This window comes from Lichenostomus cassidix, chromosome 3, assembly GCF_008360975.1.
Source record: "Lichenostomus cassidix isolate B80296 chromosome 3, HeHo_3.0, whole genome shotgun sequence".
NCBI lineage: Eukaryota > Metazoa > Chordata > Aves > Passeriformes > Meliphagidae > Lichenostomus > Lichenostomus cassidix.
The window spans coordinates 110,501,118-110,507,585 of record NC_139483.1 but is presented as its reverse complement, the minus strand read 5'-3'; the positions used below and the strand labels follow the sequence as shown (position 1 = coordinate 110,507,585).

Below are 6,468 nucleotides of genomic sequence, written 5' to 3'. Positions count from 1 at the left end.
CACCACCCCCGAACCCCTCCGAGCCATTTCCCTTCCCAAAGTGTCCACCCAGAAGAGGAGGGGCTGCACTGCAGCTCATCTCAAGGGGGCAAAGGTCTTGGAGGAACCCCCGGCCTGATTTATTCAGGGCACAGCAATATTTCTTGGGATTAGTATTAATAAGAGCCTCCAGCCCCCTCCTCTCCATCCCTGTGGGGTGAGCCCGAGGGAGGCTGCCGGGCCCGGTGTGGGTAGCAGGCCTTTGGATGCACGGTGATGGCTTCTCTTCATCCCGGCCGTTTCGTAAGACAGCAAACAGGCTGTTTATATTTATTTGGGGTTATTTAGGTCTTGCTTTTCTCTCCCGTGCCGCAGCTTTAAAGGCAAACCCGTCCCGTTTGTGAGGCCCGGGGGCTGCAGGGCCGGCGGTGCCGCAGAGGGATGCTCGGCGATGAGTGCGGCACGGCAGGGATCTGGGGGCGATCCCAGAGAGAAGGCACCTCAAATCTCTTTCTTTCCCCCCTTTTATTCACTACACGGGAGCCCTCGGTCAGTTCAGACTCTCCCTCTGGCAGTCCAGACTCTCCTGGAGGTCCAGGATGCAGAGGCGCCCGCCCAGGGCTAAGCAGGCGGCCGTGGGCTGCCGAATTGCAAGGTCGAGGTTTTTATTTTGGGGCGGATTTGAATATTCATCCCCCACCTGGTGCCGAGCGCGGGTCCTTCAGGGGGGTCCTGCCTCCGCCGCCGAAAAGAGACGGGCGAGAAACCTCCGCGAACAAAGGAGAGGATGCGGGAAGCCGCAAGGAAAGAGCTTTATTGGCACGACCCGACGGGCTCCTTGCGGCATCCGCACCGGCCGGGATGCGAGCCCAGGGAGGGATGTCCCGAAATACCTGCAGGACCCCTCGGTGGGGTGCAAAGAGGCGTCCCCGAGCTGCTGTCACTGTCCCCAAGGGCACCATTCCAGAGGTGAGGGTCTGTGCGTGGAGCTGCAAAGAGAGACGGGACCCCCCGCGCCGTCACCAAGGGCCCCCCGAAATTTGGGACAGCTCTGCAGACGCCCCGAGGGGTGGGGGACTGTCCCCTCCAGCAAGGCCTGTCCTTCCCCAGTGCCAGGCACCTGCTGGGAGCGCTGGGATGGGCCGGGATGAAGGGATGCGGGGCGATTGGCCTCCAGCTGCCAAGAGAAGGGAAGGGAGGAGAGGGATGGGAGAAGGGAAAGGAGGTGAAGAGCCCCAGCGGGGAGCAGGGCAGAGCGGCGGTGATGGCTAAAAGAGTGGAGGGGGAAAAAAAGAACCGAAATAAAAATAAAGGCGTGAAAGAGGAGGGGGAAAATAAAGCAATGGGGTGTCGGGGGGGAGCAGCCCCTGCGCTGCAGGAGGCTCTGGGGGGCACCTGCTCCGTGTTAGGCCGCGGGGTCGCAGCATCCCTGCGGGGTCGCAGCATCCCTCCCTCGCGCCGCCTCCAGATTTTTTGAATTTTATTTTATTTTCTGAATAATTCAGGTGCTGTTTCTCCCCCACTCCATCCTCTCCCCCCACCCTCCCCTCGGCTCCTCGTACACACACGCCTCTCGCCGGGGCTGTGTAAGGAGTATAATGAGGCAGCCGATGGGTAATTGGGATCTTTTGTAGGGAGGATGTATGGCTGGGGCAGCTGCTGGGGGGTGGGGGGGCAGCTGGGGGGGGACAGCATTACCATACAAAGGGAACAAATGACATGTTTATCCCTCCAAGAGATTTACGCCCGGCCTCGCCCTGCAGACACAGCGCTCCCCCCCTTCTTCTCCCCGGCACTTTTGATTTAAATTATGAGGATTAAAAGGAGAGGGAGGGTAGAGGGGAAAAACACACAAACAGCCACCGGAAAAAAATAATATATCATAATAAAGCTTTAGAAAATAAAGAAAAAAAGCCGCTTTGCCCCAGCATCCCCCCCCGCTCCGCCGGGGGAGCAGCGTGAGCCCCGGTGACCCCAAGACCTGCCCTTGCTTTTAGCAGGGAAAAAACCCATCTCTCTGCGGAGAAAAGGCGAGAGAAAAGGCAAAGCACAAAGCGGCGGCAGCGGAGCAGCCCCGGGGACAGCAGCCGCGTCCCCCCGGGCCCACCCGCGGGGCACCCGCGAGTGACAGCTCCGGATTCCACACCCCGGGCGCCTGTGCTCGCAGGGACCCCCTCTCCTTTACCCCGGAGAGCCCCCCGAAAGCTGCCGTGCGCCCCGATCCCGTCCCGTCCCATCCCAGCGCATCCCATCCCGTGCATCCCTCTCCGCCCCCTCCCCGCGCTGCGGTGCCACCTGCGCCGGTGCGCAGCGCTGCCTGCGCGCCCCGCGGCCGGGCTCGGGGGATGGGGAGGGGGTCAGGGGGTGCGGGGGGGTTCCGCGGGGTGCGGAGAGCCGCGGAGCCGCCTCCGGCCTCGATGCTGGTCAGCCTCGTTCTTGGCATTCACCGCGTGCCTTAATTGTATGGACATTTAAATCAAGGTCCGCTGTGAACACGGAGAGAGGGGCCTTTCCTCGGGAGGTGGAAAATATAGAGAAGAAGAAGGGGAAATGGGAAAAGAAAAGAAAAAAAAGGGAGGGGGGAAGGAGGGGAGGGGGGAGAGGGACCCCGCGGAGCCTAGCCTTTGTTCTCCGCGCCCCGCGGAGGCTCGGCGCGCCCTTCCCCATGGGCGGGGGGAGGGGGGGGACAAAACCCAACCTAACCCCCCCACCCCCCCACCGCAGGGTCGGAAAAGACCCTCTATCAAGCGAAAGAAGCCCCGGGCTGTGGGGTGGGGGGCGACGGGGGGCCCCCGTTACCTGCCCTCCGTCTCTGCCCAGCGCTGCCCGCTCTCTGCCGCCTGCCCCGAGCCCCGCCGCGCTGCTATAAGCGGGGGGGTCTGGAGGAGCGCAATAAACCTTCCCCCGTTCGCCTGCTGCAGTCAATCCTTTCGCTCAGATCCCAAGTGGTGCAAAAAAAAGAGGAGAGGGGCCCATCTGGCTTCTCATCAGCTTTGTCAAGTCTTGCATACGCTAAAATGCTAATGACCTAGATAGCTCATGCAAAATGCAGCAGAGAGAGAGAGAGGGAGGGAGCAGCGAGGGAGGGAGGAGGGAGGAGGGAGGGAGGGGGAAAGGCAGAGGGAGGGGGAGAGCCCGGGTGCATCACCCCCCCCTCCCCAGCACCCCCCAGCCCTCGCTGCCCAATGCACCTTGGTAGGTACGAGCCGGGCTTTGATTTGAAAGGTCACCCGGGTACGGTGAGGGGGGGGCGGGCAGAGCCCGCGAATAAACCGCCCTGGCTCCATCCTTCATCCCCCCCGCCCCAGCCCTCCAGGGGGGAAGAAAGGGCGCGGGGGGGGGTGGGTGGGAGCGCAGCCCCCACTGCATCCCCCCTCCCCCGTGGGGTGCCGAGGGGTGTCCTGTCTATCCAACCCCCCTTTCCCGGCCCGACCCCAACCCCAACCCGCCCCCCCAAGAAGAGGAGCGAAGGAAATACCCCCTGCGGCAGCCCCGCCGTGGTCCCTCCGTCCTGCAGCCGGTGTGGAGAGCGGCCAGGCGCGTAATCCCGCGGAGGATGCTCGGGGAGGCGGGGGGTGGGATGTGCCCCCCCCCGCGCTATGCGGAGGGCGGTGAAAATGAGATATATATATATATATATAAAATATATATATATAGAAAATAAAAGGGAAGGGGGGGCAGGAGCCAGGCCGGCGGCGGGAGCGGAGCGAGCGGCCGGAGGGTGCGGAGGGAGCGCGGAGCAGCCGGGCGGGCGCTGCGCGGAGCGCGGAGCTGTCAGCGGCGCCTTCTCATTTATCATTAGCCAGCCCTAATCTTGCTCGCTGTCCTCCTTCGGTGATGTTGATCCACTTTCCCTCCCTCCTCCCCCAGCCCCCCCCCCCTCCCCGTTTTCCCGCACACCCCCTCCCCGTAAAGGATTATTCAGCCAAAAAAAAAAAAAAAAAATCCCAGCTGCTGACTCCGTGCGCCGCAAACAAGGCGGCTGCAGCCCTCGCCCCCAGCCCCGCTCCCGCAGAGATGCTCCGGGTGTTGTCCGCAGAAATGCTGCCTTTTAAAACAAGGAGCGACCCGCGGGGAAAGAGCCTCCAGCCCTGCCCAGCTCCCCCCGCAGCCCCCCGCACCCTCCACCCGCTTTGGGGGGGCTCGGGGGGGGAACCCCCTGCCCTGGCCCCCCCAAACCCCGCTGCGGAGAAAGGATGCTGCAGAGCTGGGTGCAGCTTTGCAGGGGGAGGAAAAAAAAAGGTATTAAAAAAAAAAAAGAAAGTACCAATTTTGGCCAAGGCTTTGCTTTCTCTCCCCCCCCTCCCTCACCCCCAGCACTGCTGGTTTCATGGCTACGCTACTGTAATTATGAATTCTTCTTCTTGCGACTCGCGTGTGTGCAGGGGCTGGGGGTGGCAGTGGCTGTGGCTGCGGCTGACATCACTGCAGTGGCGTGGGGCTGACAGCTCCCAGCGCTGCGCAGCCTGCAGTGGCTCCTCAGCTTTTTTTGCAGCCTCTCTGCTGACAGTTGTCAGGGGAAAGGAGGGGAGGGGGGGGCGAAATATAATAATAATAATGATGATACTAATAATAAAAAAAAACCCCAACTGATGAACCCACCCCGTCTCACTGCGTTCAAGGTGAATTTCAAGGAGAAGAGCGCGCTTTTTGTTTGTGGCGAGGTGCTGGTGGCACGCCGTGCTTATCTATACATCTACATCCAGGGATATCGACACATTCCCAGCATCACCAGCCCTGGCCGAGCACCCCGTTAGACCCTGTAACCTTGTCAGGGAGCAGCGCAGCCTAACCCAGGCTAAACCCCCGGCTCAAGCAGGCTCTGAAGGCAGGAAATCCTTTATTACTCGCCGGGTGATTTGGTGTCAAGGGCATGTGCTGCTCCTGGGATCTCTCTGCACAAGCCGCAGCTCCTGAGATCATTCCAGCGCCGCACCGCGCCGCAGCGCACGTCTCTTCCTTCTATTCCTTCCCATTGCACGAAGACAAATACATCCTTTTTTTTTTTTTTTTTCCTTTTTCCCTCCCCAGTTGAGGCCTAGAAGTAGCTGAGAAAAACCCGCATGGAAGCACGAGTAGGTGGTTGGTACCCTGGGCGTGAGTCTGAGTGTTCAGAGATGGGCAGAACGTCCAGCTCTGAGTAAGCACAAGAACCCTGGGCACATTGGGGGTCCAAAAGACGTGGCTGGGACCCTCTGGGAGCCTCTGCCCTTTCCCCTTAGTGCTGTCTCACAGTTCTACCGTTGTGTTCCCATTGCCTTAATGACATTTCACTTCATGCATCAGATCAGAGGAGTTTTCAAGGAAATGCTAGAAATTAGCTGTCAAAAATTGTTCAAGAAAGCCACCAGCTCAGGCACAGAAATCTTCCCGCCTGCCCTTTATAACATCACCCCCCTCAGAGCATGACACAATATTATTAGCTTAAAATAAAAAAAAATAAACCAACCCCAAACCCTATTTACCCTGAGCGAGCAACTCACTCGTATACCTCCCTTGAGCCGTTTGCAATTCAAATAAGGCCTCGCACGGCGCAGATTTTAAGGTCTGGCTGACAGAAGCCAACAGCCAGAGCATCCCTCTGAGACCGCCGAGCTTCCAACCGCAGCTGGAGCCACGGGGCCAAGCGAGCATCGTCCCTGCCCCGCAGGCAGCTGCCCGACGGGGATTGGGATGGGGTCAGGGCGCCGCCTAATTCATCCCCTCCTTGGTTCCCTGCCTAGGAGATTTATGGCGAGCTGAGGTGGTTTATTTAAAAATAAATAGAGGCGTCTTGTGGTGGTTTGGAGGTGAGCGGTTGTGATTTCGATACTCCCCTGAAATTACTTCTGTGTGTTTTCTTGGGAACATTTATTTTTTATCTCTCTGTAAGACCTTCCTTTTGAGGAGCCGAAAGCACCTTGGGCATCTGCATAAGCCCCGATCCCAATGGCAATTTGCAGGAAGGAAATGCAATTCCCTCCCTAAGAGGGGAAACTGAGGATCAGGGGCCTTGGGGAGATTTTGCCACCCATCCTTCGTGGCTTCAGATGGAGTGGAGCCTCGGATGGAAATTATGGGAGCAGCAGGGGGATACAGACCCCAAACAGGGCTCGAAGCCCTCAGGGCTGGGCAAAGTGGCTTTGTCAAATGGACACGGGGATTTTCCGCCTGAATTTCAGCTCACACCGAGCTGGATGTCACGTTATAAACCTGGGCTGGATTAAAGCTCAAAGGGCTCTTCCAGGGCCTTTTCCAGCTCACCCTCCCGCCCGCTGCCCGTCAGGTTGGCCGGGGATATTTAAAGCCTGCTCAAAAATACATCACGCTCCCTTAAAAACATAAATCCTCGGACTTAAGCGGTGATCCGTCCCCTCCCTCTGCACTATTAGCACATTAAGAAATTAAACGATAAAACTCCCAAAGATCCGATTGACCGGGATCGCGCCGCTCCATATGGCACGGCATATGTGGCCGGCCCTCGGTCGGGATCGCCGGGATGGGAAAGGG

At 59.2% G+C, this 6,468-nt stretch overlaps 1 long non-coding RNA gene across 1 annotated transcript; it reads right to left on the bottom strand.

The window, feature by feature from the left end:
- Positions 1 to 764: 764 nt before the first annotated feature.
- On the bottom strand, positions 765 to 3,843 carry LOC146440482 (uncharacterized). The gene is made up of 2 exons (XR_014851168.1): positions 3,458 to 3,843; positions 765 to 968 (listed from the first exon to the last, which is right to left on the bottom strand). It is a non-coding gene; the product is annotated as an uncharacterized LOC146440482 (long non-coding RNA).
- Between the last annotated feature and the right edge of the window lie 2,625 nt (positions 3,844 to 6,468).